This window comes from Symphalangus syndactylus, chromosome 3 (assembly GCF_028878055.3).
Source record: "Symphalangus syndactylus isolate Jambi chromosome 3, NHGRI_mSymSyn1-v2.1_pri, whole genome shotgun sequence".
Classification (NCBI taxonomy): Eukaryota; Metazoa; Chordata; class Mammalia; order Primates; family Hylobatidae; genus Symphalangus; species Symphalangus syndactylus.
The window spans coordinates 146,816,656-146,839,620 of NC_072425.2; the positions used below are offsets into that span (position 1 = coordinate 146,816,656).

Genomic DNA, 22,965 nt, shown 5'->3' on the forward strand with positions numbered 1-22,965 from the left:
TGCCACCACGCCCGGCTAATTTTTTGTATTTTTAATAGAGACAAGGTTTCACCGTGGTCTCGATCTCCTGACCTCGTGATCCGCCCGCCTCGGCCTCCCAAAGTGCTGGGATTACAAGCGTGAGCCACCGGGCCCGGCCACCTCCAGTAAGTTTTCAAGTCAATCTTGCCCTCTGCCTGGAAACAGACTCAGAGCTGTTGTGGGAGGCACAGTAGGAATGAGAGTGGCCCTTCAGTTTATATGGGAGCTAGGTGAGACCTGGCTTTCGCCCACTTCCCTGACAACCTGCATGACTCAGCAGAGGCAGCCATAATCCTCCTAGGTACACAGCTCCAATGACCTGGGAATCTCACTCCCATCCCCCACAGCAGCCACAGCAAGACCCGCCCAAGGAGAGTCTCAGCTTATCACACCAAGCAGGTCCTTCCCAATCTGCCCTAGCAGCAGAAGACAAAGGGAATTTAATCTTGGGACTTCTAGGGTCCCGCCCACCACCAGTCCCTCTCCACACTACTACAGCTGATGCTTTCTGGAAAATGCCACCTCCTGGCAGGAGGCCAACCAGTACAAAAATAGAACATTAAACCATCAAAGCTAAGGACGCTAACAGAGTCCACTGCATCCTCCACCACCTCCACCGGAACAGGCGCTGGTATCTGCAGCTGAGAGACCTACAGACGGTTCACATCACAGGACTGTGTGCAGACAACACCCAGTACCAGCGTGGAACCGGGCAGACTCGCTGGGTGGCTAGACCCAGAAGAGAGACAACAATTACTGCAGTTTGGCTCACAGGAAGCCACATCCACAGGAAAAGGGGGTGAGCATTACATCAAGGGAACACCCCATGGGACAAAAAAATCTGAACAACAGCCTTCAGCCCTAGACCTTCCCTCTGACAGAGCCTACCCAAATGAGAAGGAACCAGAAAACCAACCCTGGTAATATGACAAAACAAGGTGCTTTGACACCCCCCAAATATCACACTAGTTTACCAGTAATGGATCCAAACCAAGAAGAAATCCCTGATTACCTGAAAAAGAACTCAGGAGGTTAGTTATTAAGCTAATCAGAGAGGGACCAGAGAAAGGAAAATCCCAGTACAAGGATATCCAAAATATCATACAAGAAGTGAAAGGGGAAATATTCAAGGAAATAGATAAAGAAAAAACAGTCAAAAATTCAGGAAATTTTGGACACTTTTAGAAATGTGAAATGCTCTGGAAAGTCTCAGCAATAGAATTGAACAAGTAAAAGAAAGAAATTCAGAGCTCAAAGACAAGGTCTTTGAATTAACCCAATCCATCAAAGTCAAAGAAAAAAGAATAAGAAAATATGAACAAAGCCTCCAAGAAGTCTGAGATTATGTTAAACGACCAAACCTAAGAATAATCGGTGCTCCTGAGGAAGAAGACAATTCTAAAAGCTTGGAAAACTTATTCAGGGGAATAATCAAGGAAAACTTCCCCAGCCTTGCTAAAGACCTAGACATGCAAATAGAAGAAGCACAAAAAACACCAGGGAAATTCATTGCAAAAACATCTTTATCTAGGCATATTGTCATCAGGTTATCCAACGTTAAGACAAAGGAAAGAATCTTAAGAGCTGTGAGACAGATGCACCAGGTTACCTATTAAGGAAAACCTATCAGATTAACAGCAGATTTCTCAGAAGAAACCCTACAAGCTAGAATGGATTGGGACCCTATCTTTGGCCTCCTCAAACAAAATGATTACCAAGAATTTTGTAGCCAGCAAAACTAATCATCATATATGAAGAAAAGATACAGTTATTTTCAAACAAACAAATGCTGAGAGAATTCGCCATTACCAAACCACCACTACATGAACTGCTAAAAGAAGCTCTAAATCGCTGAACAAATCCTGGAAACACATCAAAACAGAACCTCTTTAAAGCATAAATCGGCCGGGCGTGGTGGCTCACGCCTGTAATCCCAGCACTTTGGAAGGCCAAGGCGGGCGGATCACGAGGTCAGGAGATCGAGACCATCCTGGCTGACACAGTGAAACCCTGTCTCTACTAAAAATACAAAAAAATTAGCCGGGCGCGGTGGCGGGCGCCTGTAGTCCCAGCTATTCGGGAGGCTGAGGCAGGAGAATGGCGTGAACCCGGGAGGCGGAGCTTGCAGTGAGCAGACATCAAGCCACTGCACTCCAGCCTGGGCGACAGAGCCAGACTCCATCTCAAAAAAAAAAAAAAAAAAAAAAAAAAAAAAAAAAAATAAATAAATAAAGCATAAATCATGCAGGACCTAAAAAACAAAAATACAAACTAAAAAGCAAAAACAAACAAAAAAAGTACTGAGGCAACAAAGAGCATGATGAATGCAATGGTACCTCACATTTCAATAGTAACATTGAATATAAATGGCCTATGTACTCCACTTAAAAAATACAGAACCACAGAATGGATAAGAACTCACCAACCATCTGCTGCCTTCAGGAGACTCACCTAAACGTAAAGGTTAAACATAAGGACTCACATAAACTTAAAATAAAGGGGTCGGAAAAGGCATTTCACGCAAAGTAAATGGACACCAAAAACAAGTAAAACAAACTTTAAAGCAACAGCAGTTAAGAAAGACATTATATAATGGTAAAAGGCCTTGTCCAACAGAAAAATATCACAATCTTAAACATATATGCACCTAACACTGGAGCTCCCAAATTTATAAAACAATTACTACTAGACCCAAGAAATGAGATAGACAGCAACACAGTAATAGTGGGGGACTTCAGCACTCCACTGACAGCACTAAACAGGTCATCAAGACAGAAAATCAACAAACAATGGATTGAAACTATACCTTGGAACAAATGGACTTAAGAGATCTATACAGAACATTTCATCCAACAACCGCAGAATACACATTCTGTTCAACAACACATGGAACTTTCTCCAAAACAAACCATGTGATAGGCCACAAAACAAACCTCAATAAATTTAAGAAAATTGAAATTATATCAAGCACTCTCTCAGACCACAGTGGAATAAAACTGGAAATCAACTCCAAAAGGAACATTCAAAACCAAGCAAATACATGGAAATTAAATAACCTGCTCCTGAATGAGAATTGGGTCAAAAAAAAAATCAAGATGGAAACTAAAAAATTCTTTGAACTGAATGACAATAATGACACAACCTATCAAAACCTCTAGGATACAGCTAAGGTGGTGCTAAGAGGAAAGTTCATAGCCCTGAACGCCTACATCAAAAAGTCTGAAAGAGCACAAACAGACAATCTAAGGTCATACCTCAAGGAACTAGTGAAACAAGAACAAACCAAACTGGGCCGGGCGCGGTGGCTCATGCCTGTAATCCCAGCACTTTGGGAGGCCGAGGTGGGCGGATCACGAGGTCAGGAGATCAAGACCATCCTGGCTAACACAGTGAAACCCCGTCTCTACTAAAAATACAAAAAATTAGCCGGGCAAGGTGGCGGGCGCCTGTAGTCCCAGCTACTCGGGAGGCTGAGGCAGGAGAATGGCGTGAACCCTTGGGGAGCGGAGCCTGCAGTGAGCTGAGATCACGCCATTGCACTCCAGCCTGGGCGACTCGGTCTCAAAAAAAAAAAAAAAAAACCCAAACTGAAATCCAGCAGAAAAAAGGAAATAACCAAGATCAGAGCAGAACTAAATGAAATTTCAACAAAAAAATACAAAAGATAAAAGAAACAAGAAGCTGGTTTGTTGAAAAGATAAATAAAATTGATAGACCATTAGCAAGATTAACCAAGAAAAGAAGAAAGAAAATCCAAATAACCTCACTAAGAAACAAAACAGGATATACTACAACTGAAATACAACAACCACTGAAATACAAAAGATCATTCAAGGCCACTATCAACACCTCTACACACATAAACTAGAAAACCTGGAAGAAATGAATAAATTCTGGAAAAATACAACTCTCCTAGCTTAAATCAGGAAGAATTATATACCCTGAACAGACCAATGCACACAGCGAGATTAAAATGGTAATTTTAAAATTATCAAGAAAAAAAAGTCCAGGACTAGGTGGATTCACAGCATAATTCTACCAGATATTCAAAGAATTGGTACCAATCCTTTTGACACAATTCCACAAGATAGAGAAAAAAGGAACCCTCCCTAATTCATTTTGTGAAGCCAGCATTACCCTAATGCCAAAACCAGGAAATGACACAACCAAAAAAGAAAAGTACAGATCGATAGCCTTGATGAACATAGATGCTAAAATCCTTAACAAAATACTAGCTAACTGAATCCAACAACATATCAAAAAGATAACCCACAATAATCAAGTGGGTTTCATACCAGGGATGCAGGGACCATTTAACATATACAGGTCAATAAATGTGATACACTACATAAACAGAATTAAAAACAAAAATCACACAATCATCTCAATAAATGCAGAAAAAAATGATTCAACAAAATCCAGCATCCCTTTATGACTAAAACTCTCAGCAACATCAGCATACAAGGGACATACCTCAAAGTAATAAAAGCCATCTATGACAAACCCACAGCCAATATAATACTGAATGGGGAAAAGTTGAAAGCATTCACTCTGAGAATGGGAACAAGACAAGGATGTCCACTCTCACCATTCCTCTTCAACATAGTACTGGAAGTCCTAGCCAGAGCAATCAGACAAGAGAATGAAATAAAGGGTATCCAAATTAGTAAAGAGGAAGTCAAACCGTCACTGTTTGCTGACATTATGACTGTTCGCATTGAAAACCCTAAAGATTCCTCCAGAAAGCTCCTAGAACTGACAAAAGAATTGAACAAAGTTTTTGGATACAAGATTAATGTACATAAATCAGTAGCTCTTCTATACACCAATACTGACCAAGCAGAGAATCAAATCAAGAACTCAACCCCTTTTACAACAGCTGAAAAAAAAAAAAAAAAAACACTTATGAATATACCTAACAAAGGAGTCAAAAAACCTCTACAAGGAAAACTACAAAACACTGCTGAAAAAAAACATAGGTGACACTAACAAATGGAAACACATCCCACGCTCATGAATGGGTAGGATCAATATTGTGAAAATGACTATACTACCAAAAGTAATTACAAATTCAGTGTAATCCCCATCAAAATACCACCATCATTCTTCACAGACCTAGAAAAAAATTCTAAAATTCATATGGAACCAAAAGAGAGCCCACATAACCAAAGCAAGACTAAGTAAAAACAACAAATCTGGAGGCATCACACTACCTCATTTCAAACTATACTATAAGGCCATAGTCCCCAAAACAGCATGGTACTGGCATAAAAATAGGCACATAGACCAACTGAACAGAATAGAAAACCCAGGAATAAACCAAAATACTTAGGGCCAACTGATCTTTGACAAAGCAAGCAAAAACACAAAGTAGGAAAAGGACACCCTATTCAACAATTGATGCTAGGATAATTGGCAAGCCACATATAGGAGAATTAAACTGGATCCTCATCTCGCACCTTAAACAAAAACCACTCAAGATGGATCATGGACTTTAAGACTTGAAATTATAAAAATTATAGAAGATAACATTGGAAAAACCCTTCTAGACATTGGCTTAAGCAAGGACTTCATGACCAAGAACCCAAAAGCAAATGCAATAAAAACAAAGATAAATAGCTGGGACCTAATTAAACCAAAGAGCTTTTGCACAGCAAAAGGAACAGTCAGCAGAGTAAACAAAAAACCCACCGAGTGGTAGAAAATCTTCACAATCTATATATCTGACAAAGGGCTAATATCCAGAATCTACAACAAACTCAAATCAATAAGAAAAAAACAGCCAGGTGCAGTCGCTCATACCTGTAATCCCAACACTTTAGGAGGCTGGGGTGGGCAGATCACCTGAGGTCAGGAGTTCGAGACTAGCCTGACCAACATGGTGAAACCTTGTTTCTACTAAAAACATAAAATTAGCCAGGCGTGGTGGCAGGTGCCTGTAATCCCACCTACTTGGGAGGCTGAGGCAGGAGAATCGCTTAAACCTGGGAGGTGGAGATTGCAGTGAGCCAAGATCTCACCATTGCACTCCAGCCTGGGCAACAAGAATGAGAGACTGTCTCAAAAAACAAACAAACAAACAATCCCATCAAAAAGTGGACTAAGGACATGAATAGACAATTCTCGAAAGAAGATATACAAATGTCCAACAAACATATTTAAAAATGCTCAACACCACTAATGATTAGGGAAATGCAAATCAAAACCACAATGAGATACCACCTCACTCCTGAAAGAATGGCCATAATCAAAAAAACAGTAGATGTTGGCGTGGATGCAGTGAACCAGGAATACTTCCACACTGCTGGTGGGAATGTATACTAATACCACCACTATGGAAAACAGTGCGGAGATTCCTTAAAGAACTAAAAGTAGAATTATCATTTTATCTGGCAATCCCACTACTAGGCATCTACCCAGAGGAAAAGAAGTCATTATTTGAAAAAGATTCTTCCACATGCATGTTTATAGCAGCAGAATTTACAACTGCAAAATTGTGGAACCAACTCAAATGCTGATCAATGAGTGGATAAAAAAAACTGTGATGTATATATATATTATATATATATTATATATGTATCATTTATAAAATTACAAATTATCATTTATCAAATTATCAATTATACATATATCAAATAATAATTCTACCCCTGACCATATGTATATATATGCATGTGTATATATATATGTATATATATATGTGATGGAATACTACACAGCCATGAAAAGGAATGAATTAACAGCATTTGCAGTGACTTGAATGAGACTGGAGATTATTATTCTAAGTGAAGTAACTCAGGACTGGAAAACCAAACATCTTATGTTCTCACTGATATGTGGGAGTTAGCTATGAGGATGCAAAGGCATAGAAGGATAACAATGGACTTTCGGGACTTGGGGAGAAAAGTAGGAGGGGGGCATAAAAGACTACAAATATGGTGCAGTGTATACTGCTCGGGTGATGAGTGCACCAAAATCTCACAAATCACCACTAAATAACTTACTCATGTAACCAAATACCACCAGTACCCCAATAACTTATGAAAAAAAATTTTAAAAAGATAATACAGCAATAGCCAAGTGGGTTTCATACCAGGGATGCAGGGATATACAAGTCGATAAGTGTGATATATCCATAAACAGAATTAAAAACAAAAATCATATTATGATCCCAATCAATGTAGAAAAAGCATTTGACAAAATTCAGCATTGCTTTATGATCAAAACCCTCAGAAAAACTGGCATAGAAGGGACATACCTCAAGGTAATAAAAGCTATCTATGACAAACTGACAGCCAACACTATACTGAACAAGGAAAAGTTGAAAGCATTCCCCCTGAGAACTGGAACAAGCCAAGGATGCTCACTTTCACCACTTCTATTCAACATAGTACTGGAAGTCCTAGCCAGAGCAATCAGACATGAGAAAGAAATAAAGGGCATCCAAATCAGTAAAGAGAAAGTCAAACTGTTGCAGTTGACTGACGATAAGATTGTATACCTAGAAAACTCTGAAGACTCATCCAAAAGGCTCCTAGGTTGGATAAATGAATTCAGTAAAGTTTCAGGATACAAAAACCAATGTTCACAAATCAGTAACACCACTATATACCAACAATGACCAAGCTGCGAAACAAATCAAGAATTCAATCCCTTTTACAACAGCTGCTATATATATACATTATATATATTTTATAATATATAATTATGTATTATATATATTCAGCATCGCTTTATGATTAAAACCTTCAGAAAAATTGGCATGGAAGGGACATACCTCAAGGCAATACAAACTATGACATATATACATATATATATAAAACCAAGGAAGTGAAAGACCTCTACAAAGAAAACTACAAAACACTGCTGAAAGAAATCACTGATGACACAAACAAATGGAAATACATCCCATGCTCATGGATGGGTAGAATCAATATTGTGAAAATGACCATACTGTCAAAAGCAATCTACATATTCAGTGCAAATCCTATCAAAGTACCATCATCATTCTTCACAGAACTAGAAAAAAAATTCTAAAATTCATATGGAACCAAAAAGGACCCCACATAGCCAAAGCAAGACTAAGCAAAAAAAAATCTGGAGGCATCGCATTAACTGACTTTAAACTATCCTACAAGATTTATACCAGTACCAGCCGGGCGCGGTGGCTCATGCCTGTAATCCCAGCACTTTGGGAGGCTGAGGTGGGCGGATCACGAGGTCAGGAGATCGAGACCATCCTGGCTAACATGGTGAAATCCCATCTCTACTAAAAATACAAAAAATTAGCCGGGCGTGGTGGTGGGCACCTGTAGTCCCAGCTACTCGGGAGGCTGAGGCAGGAGAATGGCGTGAACCCGGGAGGTGGAGCTTGCAGTGAACCAAGATTGCGCCACTGCACTCCAGCCTGGGCGACAGAGCGAGACTCTGTCTCAAAAAAAAAAAAAAAAAAAAAAAGATTTATACCAGTACCAAAACAGCATGGTACCAATAAAAAATAGGCACATAGACCAATGGAACAGAATAGAGAACCCAGAAATAAAGCCAAATGCTTACAACCAACTGATCTTCAACAAAGAAAGCAAAAACACAAATTGGGAAGGGGCACCCTATTCAACAAATGGTGCTGGGATAACTGGCTAGCCACATATAGAAGAATGAAACTGGATCCTCATCTCTCACCTTATACAGACATCAACTCAAGATGGATCAAAAACTTAAATGTAAGACCTGAAACCATAAACACTTTAGAAGATAACACTGGAAAAACTCTTCTAGACATTGGCTTAGGCAAAGATTTCAAGACCAAAAACCCAAAAGAAAATCTAACAAAAACAAAAATAAATAGATATTACCTAATTAAATTAAAACACTTCGGCACAGCAAAATAATCAGCAGTGTAAACAGACACCTCACCGAATGGGAGAAAATATTCACAAACTATGTGTCCTACAAAGGACTAATATCCAGAATCTACAAGGAACTCAAATCAGCAAGAAAAAAAGAAATACTCCCATCAAAAAGTGGGCAAAGAACATGAATAGACAGTTCTCAAAAGAAGATATACAAATGACTAACACAGGAAAAAAAAATGCTGAACATCACTAATTATCAGGGAAATGCAAATTAAAACCACAATGAAATACCACCTTACTTCTGCAAGACTGGCCATAATTTAAAAAGTCAAAAAATAGTAGATGTTTGCATGGATGTGATGAAAAGGGCAGTTTTACACTGATGGTGGGAATATAAACTAGTACATCCACTGTGGAAAACTTTATGGAGATTCCTTAAAGAACTAAAAGTAAAACTACCATTTGATCCAGCAGTCCCACTATTGAGTATCTACCCAGAAGAAAAGAAGTCATTACATGAAAAAGCCACTTGCATCTGCATGTTTATAGGAGCAGAATTCACAATTGCAAAAATATGGAACCAGCCTAAATATCCCTCGACCAACAAGTGGATAAAGAAAATGTGATATATTTACACCATAGAATACTACTCAGCCATAAAAAGGAATGAAGTAATGGTATTTGCAGCAATTTGTATGGGAGTTGGAGACCGTTATTCCAAGTGAAGTAAATCAGGAATGGGAAACCAAATATGGTGTGTTCTCACTTGTAAGGGTTTGCTAAGCTATGAGGACGCAAAGGCATAAGAATGATATAATGGGCCGGGCGCAGTGGCTCACACCTGTAATCCCAGCACTTTGGGAGGCCAAGGCAGGCGGATCATGAAGTCAGGAGATTGAGACCATCCTGGCTAACATGGTGAAACCCTGTCTCTACTAAAAATACAAAAAATTAGTCGTTGTGGCAGGAGCCTGTAGTCCCAGCCACTCAGAAGGCTGAGGCAGGAGAATCGCTTCAACTTGGAAGGCAGAGGTTGTGCAGTGAGCCGAGATTGCGCCACTGCACTCCAGCCAGGGCGACAGAGCAAGACTCTGTCTCAAAAATATATATATATATACGTATATAATGGACTTTGAGGACTCAGGGGAAGTGGGAGGAGAGTGACGGATAAAAGATTATACATTGGGTACAGTGTACACTGCTCAGGTGATGAGTACGCAAAAATCTCAGAAATCACCACTAAAGAACTTATCCATGTAACAAAAAATGACCCATTCCCCAAAAACTATTGAAATTTTTTAAAATGTAAACATTAGCCATGCATGTTGATGCACACCTGTAGTCCCAGCTACTTAGGAAGCTGTGGCAGGAGAATCTCTTGAGCACTGGAGGTCAAGGCTACAGTGAGCTATGATTGCACCACTGAACTTCATCCTGGGCAACAAAGTGGGCCCCTGTCTCAAACACACACACACACACAAAACAAAAAACTGGTTTTGTCCTGGTACCTGGTTATTATAATTTGAAACATAAATTATTTTGTTTAAATTTCTTAGTATTAAGCAGCATCTCGGCCGGGCGAGGTGGCTCACACCTGTAATCCCAGCACTTTAGGAGGCCGAGGTGGGCAGATCACCTGAGGTCAGGAGTTCAAAACCAGTCTGACCAACATGGAGAAACCCCCACTCTACTAAAAATACAAAATTAGCCGGGCGTGGCGGCGCATGCCTGTAATCCCAGCTACTCAGAAGTGTGAGACAGGAGAGTCACTTGAACCCAGGAGGCCAAGGTTGTGGTGAGCCGAGATCGCGCCATTGCACTCCAGCCTGGTCAACAAGAGCAAAACTCCGTCTCAAAAAAAAGAAAAAAAAAAAAAAAAAGCATCTCTACTCACCATTAACTATACAATTAAGAGGTCACACCTGTTTCATCATCGTAGGCAAGGTAAATATTACTAAAGAAAACGCCTGTCCATAAAAGGGATCTGGTGACAGAGGACAGCCTCTCCCAGGGTAACAGGCATCCAGGACTCCACTCTATCAACGATTTCTAAAACAATGGGTGTGAGCAAGGGCTAGGATGAGATGTGTGATTAAGTTCCTGAGCTGACAGCAAATTTAAAATATGCCCTCCCAGCTCCTGGCTGCGGCCCATCCTCCCTCTAAGGTGCACGACTCCATTATGCTTTTAACTGATGGCACTACCTCTTGGCCATTACCACCTCCTACCAGATCCCATTCACTCTGTTCTACCAGGGAAAGATCTGCTCCAGTTAATGCCTTGTCCTTCACAGTGATTTTCTTTGACTTTATAGAAAGGGAGAGCCATTTGGTAAAGAGGCTGCCCATCCGATCCTGTGACCTTCTGCACTGCTAATATCTATCTGTGGCCCTGCTTTAAAACCCAAATACAAACATCTCTTCCATGAAGCCCTTCGTGATTGCCAGTGCCCTCAGCAGTGGAATAAGCTGCCAGGCATTTTAGAGATCTAGACCCGTGGTTCTCAATCCCGACTTCCCCAGGCCTCCTGAGAAGCTTTTAACAGGTGCATCAGCCCTGGATTCTTACCGGTAGATCTGAAAGGGAGCCTTAACGCTTGTGTTCTTTTAGTATTGTGCACAGGGTTGACGGGAAACACACACACACACAGTGCAGAGCCATTCCACGAGGCTGTGTGTCAGGAACTGGTTCCCTCCGATGGGTTCCTGGTCCCGGTCCTGCTGACTTCAACAATCAAGCCGCAGACCCTCATGGTGTTACAGTTCTTAAAGATAGTGTGTCCGGAGTTTCTTCCTTCTAGTGGGTTCGTGGTCTATGCACGACTTCATGAGTGAAGCCACAGACCTTCGCAGGGAGTGTTACAGCTCTTAAAGGTGCTGCGTCCGGAGCTGCTTGCTCCTCCCGGTGGGTTCGTGGTCTTGCTGACTTCAGGAGTGAAGCTGCAGACCTTCACAGTGAGTGTCATGGCTCTTAAAGGTGGCGGCTCCAGAGTTGTTTCTTATGGTGGGTTCCTGGTCTCGCTGGTTTACAGGAGTAAAGCTGCAGACCTTCACTGTGAGTGTTACAGCTCATAAAGGTAGCGTGGACCTAAAACGTGAGCAGCAGCAAAATTTGTCGCAAAGAGCGAAAGAAGAAAGCTTTCACACACTGGAGGGGACCCAAACATGGCTGCCGCTGGCTCGGATGGCCAGCTTTTATTCCCTTATTGGCCCCGCCCACATCCTGCTGATTGGTCCATTTTACAGAGTGTTGATTGGTCTGTTTTTACAGAGTGCTGATTGGTGTGTTTACAAACCTTTAGCTAGACACAGAGCACTGATTGGTGCATTTACAATCCTTTAGCTAGACAGAAAAGTTCTCCAAGTCCCCACCAATTAGCTGGACACAGAGCACTGACTGGTGCGTTCTTACAGAGTGCTGATTGGTGTGTTTACAAACCTTTAGCTAGACACAGAGCACTGATTGGTGCATTTACAATCCTTTAGCTAGACAGAAAAGTTCTCCAAGTCAGACAGAAAAGTTCTCCAAGTCCCCACCAATTAGCTGGACACAGAGCACTGACTGGTGCGTTCTTACAGAGTGCTGATTGGTGTGTTTACAAACATTTAGCTAGACACAGAGCACTGATTGATGCTTTTACAATCTTTTAGCTAGACAGAAAAGTTCTCCAAGTCCCCATCCGACCCAGAAGCCCAGCGGGCTTCACCTTTCAGTAGCTTACAGAAGAGGACCCTGCTGCCACAGCACAATACCACAAAGAAAGTCATGCGCTCCTCAGCAGGAAGCCCCCTTCTCCCGGACAGGGACTTTGTTTTCTTCTTAGCTCTATCCCCAGCACCTAGAACCGTGCCCACCTGTCAGATCTGTTATCAGATGGGAACATGGCAGATTTGTTGAATGAACGAACTCTGTGACGCTCAAACTTAGCCACCAAACGTAAACTAGAAAAACTGGGTTGTGGTCCCTGATGGACCGTTGGCAGCTTCTTCCTTTGCTGGACGGTGATCCGTGGCTGTTTCTCCGGTGTGTTCGCACTGGTTGTCTGGCTTGGTAACACACACTCTTCGGAGCCACAGTCTGTGCTCAGGGTCCTCGCCGCCTCCCAGGCCCTGCGATCTCTTTGCATCCCAGGAGGTCCCGGTTGGTTGCAGTCCTCTTGGGCGACTCAGGAAGCAGCCTCTCCTGAAGCACACAGCTTAGGGAGTTCCCGGGGCCAGAGACATCTCCACGGGAAAGTCAAGGGCCCGGAGGAAGTGCGGACCTGACGACAGATGCCCCGCACGCTGGCCGGGACCGGGAAGGGCGGTTAAGGGCGGAAAGGGGCTGGCAGCTGCCAGGCCTGGCGGAGTGGAGCGGGGCGGGGCGGGGCGGGGCGCAGCGGGGCGGGGCGGGCCTGGAGCTGCACCTGCTTCTGGGCGGACGCACTTGGCGCGCGGCGCGGACTGCAGACGGCTGCGAGGCGCTGGGCACAGGTCAGACGTCCGTACCAGCAGGGGGCTCGAACCTGGAGGAGGGCTCGAAGGGAGAGGGGGCCCCGCCAAGGAGCGGGGCTGTGATGGAGAGGGGGTTCCGACTCGGAGGGGACCTGCGGGGGACGGGACGCGGACAGGGAGGGGATACGAACTGGGAGGGGCTCTGGGACAGGGATAGAGGCTCCGCTAGGGGAGGACGGGAGGGAATGGAGCGCCCTGGTGTCGCGGAAGCCCAGCTGTGGCCCCCTCCGGGCTGCGGAACCGGTGCGCACACTACTCCCACCGCCCCCGAGTGCCTCTGTCCGGCTGGCCGCGGCCCTGGAACGAATATTGCTCAGTCCCCCGCGAGTCAGGTCTGCCGCGTTGCCGGGTGAGGGGAAGGTGTGAAACCCCGAGCCTCCGTCTGCCCCGTGAGTCCGCGGACGCGCGCCCCCGGGGATGCCATCTGGCCCCTGGGCTGTGTCCAGTCACAGCTCACATAGCTCTGGGCACTGGTACCCCGACTGCCTTTCCTTGTTAGCTGCGATACACAAATACACGAGCCAGATCCTTCCCTGAGGCCAGGAAGCCTGGAATCTAATAACACTGGGCGGTGGATAAAGTCCCCCGAGCCAGTGCTTAGCTTCCGTTAATGGAGCCATGGATGGAAGCGGATGTCAGGCGCAGTGGGGGAGAAATTTGCGGGGGTGGCCCTGTCTAGGGCCAGAGAAACAACCTCTGAAGCTTTGATCCAGCCCTAGAGGGAAGAAAGATGTGACTTTCAGCCAGGGAAACCTAGCACTTTAAGAAATAGAAACTTTCAAAATTTGAGGGCAAGTAGTTCTCCTAAACGTTGCAGAAATGGCCACTTCTTTTTTTCTTTTTTTTTTTTTTTTTTTTTTTTTTTTTTTTTTTTTTTGAGACAGTCTCGCTCTGTCGCCCAGGCTGGAGTGCAGTGGCGCGATCTCAGCTCACTGTAAGCTCCGCCTCCCGGGTTCACACACCATTCTCCTGCCTCAGCCTCCCGAGTAGCTGGGACTACAGGCGCCCGCCACCACGCCCGGCTAATTTTTTGTATTTTTTTTAGTAGAGACGGAGTTTCACCGTGTTAGCCAGGAGGGTCTCGATCTCCTGACCTCGTGATCCACCCGCCTCGGCCTCCCAAAGTGCCGGGATTACAGTCGTGAGCCACTGCGCCCAGCCAGAAATGGCCACTTCTTTCACATCCTCTTCGACCGCTTTCTGCAGTGTCTGCTGTTTTCCTCCTCCCACACCTTTTTGTCTCCTAGGGTCGCATAGCCTTCCAAACAGACCTGCCTACAGCATTTTACCTGCAATTTTACACTCGTTTTAATAGAAAGGATGGCTTATTGTTCATGAGAAACGTGTACTGTTTTTAACCAGATGTGTAATATCTTCAGTATAACCTGGGTGTTGTGCAGTGGGAAGTTATGGAAAAAATCAGGACACATGGTTAGGTAGGGGCCCAGTGGCGTCAGACTTAGCTCTTCGTGACTGCCAGCTTCTTGGTTTAATAAGGATATTGGCTCCCTCTGTTCCTGGGGTTTCTGGGAAAAGATATGGAACTGATATGAAGCTTTTATTGAACATGGCCCACTGATTTTACAAGCGGAGGTGCCTGAGATAAGCAGAAGGTGAGGCATGACCTCTGGCTGTGCATTATTTGTTCTGATATTACAGGGGCCAAGCATTCCATTTCCTTCTTTTTAAAGAGCTTTGATTTCCTCCCACATCTTCATGAAGATGGAAACAGTGCACTCCCCACTTACTGATCCTCAGGCCACACCTGTTCCCATTTATTCCATGAGTTCCTCCCGCACCCTTCTGGTTGATGTTGGTTGTGATGGTCGAGGTAATTGAATCTCACATTTCGCACCAGTTATTTCTGTTTCTCATCTCCCCCCTACCTTCAGTTAAACATCAGCTGCTATACTTAACTGTTCAAAGTACAGATGTTACCTGTGTTGGGTGTAATCAAAAGATTATCTCTTTTCCTCAAATGTAAAATGGGTGAGGACAGTTTCACCACACGTAGAGTCACTCCCCTAGCCAAAGTCCTTGCTATTGCAAAACTTTTTATTGTAAGAGAATTAAAGTCACTAGTGTGTCATCAACTAATGGTACTTACAGACACATTCCATATTTGTTTCTATAGACAGATCATAAGACAAACACTAGATTATTCCCAGTATGAGACCATATTGAAAATGAACAATTAGAGGCCACAGGTGAATGCTGTCCTCCTCACACCTTCTTTGAACTCTTAAGCTTCTACCCTTTTAACCAGCCAGCCCTCTCCCCGAAACCTTCACTGAGGCTAGAAACAAACACAAAGAGACTATTTGAATTTTAGCGAATTTTCTCTCTCTTTTCTGTTCTCTTGTGTAAAAATTAAATGGCCACAAACTACACCACTGGAGGAAAAAGGAAAGCTAAAAGGTCTATCAGCCTTCTGTATGTGATGCAGAGTTCAACTGAATGTAGCAAGGTACACACCCGCATTCTCCTTGCCAGGACTTAGATATCATAAGCCATTATCTTGCTGGTTGTTGAAATGATAATGGGGCTTTATAGAGCACAAGGCAGTGTTTGTAAAAAGCACTGTCCAGGTGAGATTAGAATCCATATTTCAAAAATGAGGAGATGGAAACAGAGATATTGTGTATGTGGTCCAGGGTTAGCCAGTAATTAAATGGCAGAGCCAGAACTCACACCAGCGTTCCTTCCAGAATACCACAGCTGCCTCTGGAGCGGTTTTTGTTGTTCTTGTTGAATTTTGTGATGGAAGATTGTGATTTGTTTTTCCTGAACGCTTAATATGTTTTCTGCCTTGAACTGTCAGAATCTAAATTTAGAAACTCTCTCGTTTGGTATATTTCATGCCCATCTTTGTTCCATATAATTACAAAGATATCTTAGAGCTGGGTATAACCTTAAAGATTGTCAAGTCCGATCTTGTGGTTTTTCAAAGAAGAAAACCGGATTTAAGAAAAATAAAGCAAGTACCTCATGTTGCTTCCCCAAATCTACTTCATTGGAGAATTACAGCTAAAAACAATGTTTAGATTATTGCTCCTTCTGTCATGTGGTCCCTTGAGAATTTGCCAAATGTATAAATCCAGTGACTTATTTTGATGTACTCTTTTGGTTTGAGGTCTGTGACAGCAAACATGACCTCCCTCAATCCCGGCCTCAAATGCCTATGGACCTTCTGTTCTAAATGTAGCCGTTATTATAACTGTAGCCGTTATTATAACTGTAGCCGTTATTACAGTGGCTAAAGTTCTAACTTCTGTTCTAACTGTGCTCCTGGTTCCATGACAAACAGAGCTTTACTTGTCTTATTCCTAACACAGTGCCCATAGCAGGCATACATAAAATGTGGTCAATATGTCAGATAAACATCTGAAAAAATGTGAGATGTCATTAGAAGTTCATTCAGCTACAAGAACAGAAAACCCTACTACAGTGGCTTAAACAAGTAAGGAGTTTGTTTTTCTGAGAACGAGAAGTCTGGAGGTGAGAAGCCTGGGGCTGGGAAAGGGGTTCCGATATGAACATCATCTGAGACAGGCGCCTTGTGTCTTCCCACACCACCCTCCTTAGCATGGAGCTTTCATCCTCACTTACCCAAGTTGCAGCAGAAAGACCAGCAGAGCATGCGCCAGAAGAGGCTTGTCTTGTCTTTTTTCTTTTTTCTTTTCTTTTCATTTCATTTCTTTTCTCTCTCTGTCTCTCTCTCATCTCTCTTTCTTTCTTTTGATACGGAGTCTCGCTCAGTGGCATGATCTCGGCTCACTGCAACCTCTGCTTCCCGGGTTCAAGTGATTCTCCTGCCTCAGCCCTCCGAGTAGCTGGGATTACAAGCGTGCACCACCACGCCCAGCTAATTTTTGTATTTTTAGTAGAGACAGGATTTCACCATGTTGGTCAGGCTGGTCTTGAACTCCTGACCTTGTGATCTGCCCCCCCCCCCCTTGGCCTCCCAAAGTGCTGGGATTACAGATGTGATCCACCACACCTGGCCTGTCCTTCTTTATAATAAATAATAATAATAATAGCTTTTCTGGTAGCCCACCCCAAAAGACTTCTTACATGTCATTGGCCAGAACCATATCACATACACACTGCTAACGGTGAGGGAACCTGAGAGAATCTAGTGTTTTAGACGGACACGTTGCCAATACATCAAAATAAGAATTTTGGGCCCGGCACAGTGGCTCATGCCTGTAATTCCAGCACTTTGGGAGGTCAAGGCGAGTGGATCACCTGAGGTCAGGAGTTCAAGACCAGCCTGGCCAACATGGTGAAACCCCATCTCTACTAAAAACACAAAAAATCAGCCGGGTGTGCTAGCAGGCACCTACAGTCCCAGCTACTCAGGAGGCTGAGGCAGGAGAATCGCTTGAACCCAGGAGGCAAAGGCTGCAGTGAGCAGAGATCATGCCACTTGTACTCCAGCCCGGAAAACAAGAGCAAAACTCCATCTCAAAAAATAATAATAATAACAAAATAGGAATTTTGTTAATAAGGCGGGGGGGAGAATGAACATTGGGTATGCAGCTAGCAGCATCTGCCATAGCGTGTTTTATGAGTCATAGATCCTGTCTCTAAAAAGGTTGTTATTTGTTTTGGTTTTTTGTTTGTTTTACTAAAAAGCAATGGGTAATGCAGTGGGTCTAGGGGAACTTTTTTAAATGGTAGAGTGCAAGGACCACTCTGAGAACTGCTGATTATGTAGGTCTGGGCTGGGTCTATAAATCTCCATTATGGACTGGCATGCCAGGTCATCTGAGCGCAGGTGGTTGTAGGAATACATTTTGAGAAACACTGAATGTCAGGTAGTTTAGTGGAAGCGCCTTTATTTTATTTCCTTTAGCTTTTTGCCTCACTCCTCTTGAGGGTATTACTTTATTTTTTAATTTTCTACTTTGGTCAACATAAATCAATGTATGGTCTTAGAAGTCGTTCATTGTACAAGGTTTTTATTGAGTTTATACTGAGTATAGAACCCTAGCAGCAATTACTTTCAATGCTTTGGGTTGTGTTTTTCTGATATTACCACATCCTAAATAGCATGCAAATATGGGCCATTTCTTCTTCTCTTTTCCAGTTCTGGAGACATCTATTAACATCCTACCAAGAAGGATGAGGGTTTCACTCCTTTGCAACCCCACCCTCCCTCTCACCTTCACATCCCTTTAAGTTCCCAGTATGGTTATATCTTAAATTTTTAATATGTCAGTGTTTGGTGTATATTATTATTCCCAACTAAGGCACATGATACACCATGATCTTCACATGTCCCTTCTTGACTAGTCTTTCCCCCCACCCCATGGAATGGGGGGTAGGGATTGCTACATTGTCTTTAGTTGTTTGTTTGAGAACTCATCACCAAGAAGTCATTTCCTGGAGCCAAGGAAACTCATGGGGGCCCTCTGAGTGCTGCTAATTGCATGGAGCTGTTGAGTGGGGAGGAAACGCCAGGCCGCCATCAAGAAGCATTTGGTGAAACCCCGTCTCTACCAAAAATACAAAAAAAAAATTAGCCGGGCGTGGTGGCGGGCGCCTGTAGTCCCAGCTACTCGGAGAGGCTGAGGCAGGAGAATGGCGTGAACCCGGGAGGCGGAGCTTGCAGTGAGCTGAGATCGCGCCACTGCACTCCAGCCTGGGTGACAGAGCAAGACTCCGTCTCAAAAAAAAAAAAAAAAAAAAAAAAAAAGCATTTGGGGTGAATTTTCTAAGCACATCTGAAAAGAGAGAGTCTGGAACCTCCGCGGTCCCTGTCTGTTGTGATTTATTTTCTCATTTTAAATACATACGCACTTTTTTTCTGTCTAGGCCATCTCTCGTGGAATACATGTGTACTTTCACACCCAATTATGTACAGTTTTTGTAATTTTACGCCTTTTTCTTAAAGAAGGTCCCAAAAGTGTCTAAGATTCAGGCCCCATAAGACGCGGTTGCTTTTTGAGCTTGTGCCCATTTAAGATGTCACTGTTCTTCCTTCACACTTGATTGCTGGTTTGGCTGGGTATGGGATATTAATCAGAAATCATTTCCTGTCCGAATTTTGAAAACATTGCTCTATTTTATTCTACTTTCTTATGGTGCTGTTGAGAAGCTGATGCCATTCTAATTCCTGGTCCCTTGTATTTTGTTTTAATCTCTGGGCATTTGTAGGGTTTTCTTTATTGTTCATATTCTGATATTTCATGATGTTGTTATTTAATGTTGGGGTGGGGTTTTTTGGCGGGGGGGATACAGGGAGGGATCCGTCACTTTCCTAGGTATTTTATAGGCCTTTTCAATCCAAAAGTTACATCTTCAGTTCTGAGTGGTTTTCTTCTGTTATATAGTTTTCTCGTTCTTTCTTTCTGAAACTTACTTAGACTGAATCTTGGATGTGTCCTGTAATTTTATCTTTTTTATTTTAAAGAAGCCCCATTTTTTTTAGTTCTAATAAATCTTCCAACACTGCTATTAAATGTTTACATTCTACCATTATATTTTTAATTCTCAGGAGCTTTTATTGGCAAGAGGTGTGGTCTTCTAAATGGTTTTTACAGTATCCTGTTCTCATTTCATGAATGCAGTATCTTTTATTTCTCTGAGAATATTAACTCAGTACTTTTTTCACATTTTAAAGTTTCTTCTCTTATTTCTCTGAGAATATTAACTCAGTACTTTTTCTACATTTTAAGAGTTTTCTTCAGCTACCTACAATGTGTGTCTATTTTCAAAGTGACTTTTAATGCTGCTTTTGGCCTGCCTTTCACGTTGGAAGCTTTAGTCACATGTACGTGTTTAGGAATGGTGTGTGTCATCTGTGAGCGTGGCTTGTAGGCTGGCTGGCTTCATTGTAGGGTGTTTAGGCAGAGAAGGCCTTTTTGATGGCTTATCATCATCTGTCTCTAGTGCTTTCTAGTACATATAATGGGTGTCTCTGTAGAAAGATCTCATTTCTAGCCATTTATTCCTGTTTGAGAAAAGTCACATAATAACTTAGATGTATTTATTATGTCATCTGCTTAACAGCAGAGGTTCTTGTTGTAAGGTGGACAAGTGGAAGTCTAGGATTCAAAATGGGAAATGTGTCCTTGACTCTGCCTCCACTTTGAAGTTGCTGATGTTCTCCATGTTTTCTTTTCTATTGAAAAAGCTCTGAGACTAGGGAATGAAAACTCTTTGAATATATGTACAACTAATTTACTTTTTGATAAACATTTGCAAAATATGGATTATATTGGGAAAACTTTTTTTTTTTTTTTGAGACAGAGTCTCGCTCTGTTGCACGATCTCGGCTCACTGCAAGCTCCGCCTCCTGGGTTCAAGCAATTCTCCTGCCTCAGCCTCCTGAGTAGCTGGGATTACAGGCGCCTGCCACCACGCCCAGCTAATTTTTGTATTTTTAGTAGAAACGGGGTTTCACCATGTTGGTCAGGCTGGTCTCGAACCCCTGACCTTGTGATCCACCCACCTCGGCCTCCCAAAGTGCTGGGATTACAGGCATGAGCCACTGCACCCAGCCTGGGAAAATATTTTTCTAATACCTCTAGAATTTGGGACAGAATTTCTGCCCTTGAAGGTCACCCTCCAAATCCATGCAATTTTTCCCTTGTGCAGCCTCACAGTGATCATCAAAACTTGGAAGAGATTCATCTTTTTTATTTTTTTCCTAGGAAAGGTTTAGATCACGTGAAGGGCACAGATACTATGTTTGATAGGAATAGTTCCTGCTTTAGCTTCCTAAGGCCTCTCACTTGGAAAGCCTGCCCATTAGACCCTGATTTTTTGCTGTTAGCTTTTCCTTCTTAGGCGACTTCCAAAAAGACTGCAAACTCCCTGACACCACGGGTCCAAGCTTGTCACCTCTGCAACTCCATCGCCCAGAACAGTGCCTTATGCATAATAGGCACTTGATAAATGTTAGTTGACTTAAATTGACCCTATTATCTGTTTTAAACTAGCCCTTCCTACCTGTCCCTTTGCTATTTCCTGTTTCTCTTACATCTTTTTATGTCACCACCTCTTGGATGATGCTAACTCATTCTCAAATCTGATGGTATGGAATAGCTATAAGAAAACAAACTTGAAAGATCTCTAACTACTAGGACTCTAAGCAGAATTTCCAGGATTGAAAACTCCCCATATCACCTTACTAAATATCTAATTATTTCTTAGGTTATCACCAACCACCCTGCATGGAGTCCCTCCTGAGTCACAGTTCAGTTTGGATTATTTTTTTCCTCATGTTCCATCCCTTGACTATAGTGCCCTTCCCTTCCTTCCAGTGTCTTTGATCAGCCTCCACTTTGATCCAGAGCTTCTCTTTGATCTGTTCTAATGGTCGTTTTTCTGCCTCCTCCCCTACATTGATCTACAATCTGGCATATTTTATACATTATACAAAGCACATTGTCGTGCTAATTTCAGAATACCTACCTGTCAATCAGACGTCTTTTCAAACCTCACTCAGACCCACGATGAAAGTCCCTCTCTTCTGGCCACTACTGAGATAGCTCCTGCTTTGGTCTCACTGGGGCTGTTCATTTCTCTATAGGAGGCTCTAGAACAGTAACTAAACTACAGTGCAAAACAGTGATCTATAGATTACTGTTTCTCAATCGTCAGCATTAACAATAGAATCTAAACTCCCAGGGACCTGGAGACTTGGCTGAGAACAGCCTGACATAAGTGCAGTCTCTCTTAATACTAAAAAATATATGCTACCCCAAAATATGTCTGTATGTTTTAAAATGAAAATCATTTTTCCAGAATCTTTAGGTGAAATTGATACTCCAGGATTATGTTCATCTTGTGATTTCAGATATCATCTGGGGGGAGGGGATTCGCACATACACCAGTCTGTGAGACACAGTAGTAGAAATCAAAGGACTTACCTAGCTCTAAGAATTGGATGAAAATAGTGACGGTACCAACAATTTTACCAATGGCTAGATTTAGGAGATGGTCTTCTCTTGATTCAAGATTAAGGCTAAGCTGCATCAGTTCAGTTCAGTTTAAGAACTATTATTATATATCAAGCTTGTGCTAGTTTTTGATGGAGATGATAAGGTCTCTGCTCTTGAAGATTCTGTAGACTAATGGGCAAGACATATGTCACTATATAATTTTAATATAACATGGTAAGTGATAAAAAATCACGGTATGTATGAGGTCCTTTGAAACAGAGGTGGGGCACTTAGCCCAGCCTAGAGATTCACAGAGGCTTCCTGGAGGAGATAAGGCCTAAATATGGAAACCAAGTAAGAGGAATGAAAAGGACGTGCAATTTAGAGGGGACAACATGAGCAAAGGGGACACTGTCAGGTTCACAGTGGGGAGAATTGGGAGGTGACGCTGGAGAGGAGCCACATTCAGGTATACCCAATGCAAAGGGACGTGGACCCCTCCACAGGCTGCTGGTTAGCCAGTGGAACATTTTCCATCTTCCAGTAGTGTAGTCAGATGTACACAGAAGGTGGATGACTGGCTGCGGGGTGGAAGAAGAATTCATGGACAGCAGGACTACAGGCCTCGCAGTGTTTAGGAAAAAGACAATGAGAGACCAAATGAGATCATTGCTACAGGCACAGAAGGGAAAGAGAAAATAC

The 22,965-nt window shown here is 42.8% G+C and overlaps 1 protein-coding gene and 1 long non-coding RNA gene across 3 annotated transcripts in view; one reads left to right on the forward strand and one right to left on the reverse strand.

The window, feature by feature from the left end:
- LOC134736138 (uncharacterized) overlaps window positions 1-12,014 on the reverse strand; it is a 60,050-nt gene extending 48,036 nt beyond the window's left edge. Inside the window, exon 1 of the long non-coding RNA XR_010119902.1 lies at window positions 11,445-12,014. This is a non-coding gene — a long non-coding RNA (uncharacterized lncRNA). The remainder of the gene's footprint in view (window positions 1-11,444) is intronic.
- A 1,256-nt stretch (window positions 12,015-13,270) lies between these two features.
- Window positions 13,271-22,965, forward strand: part of TMEM45B (transmembrane protein 45B) — a 44,114-nt gene continuing 34,419 nt past the window's right edge. The window contains exon 1 of one of the 2 annotated variants that reach the window (XM_063635662.1): window positions 13,271-13,348. The gene's annotated coding sequence lies outside the window, so the exon portion shown is untranslated. Of the gene's footprint in view, window positions 13,349-16,594; window positions 16,830-22,965 lie in introns of those variants that run through there. The other variant, XM_055273770.2, reaches the window with a different exon arrangement.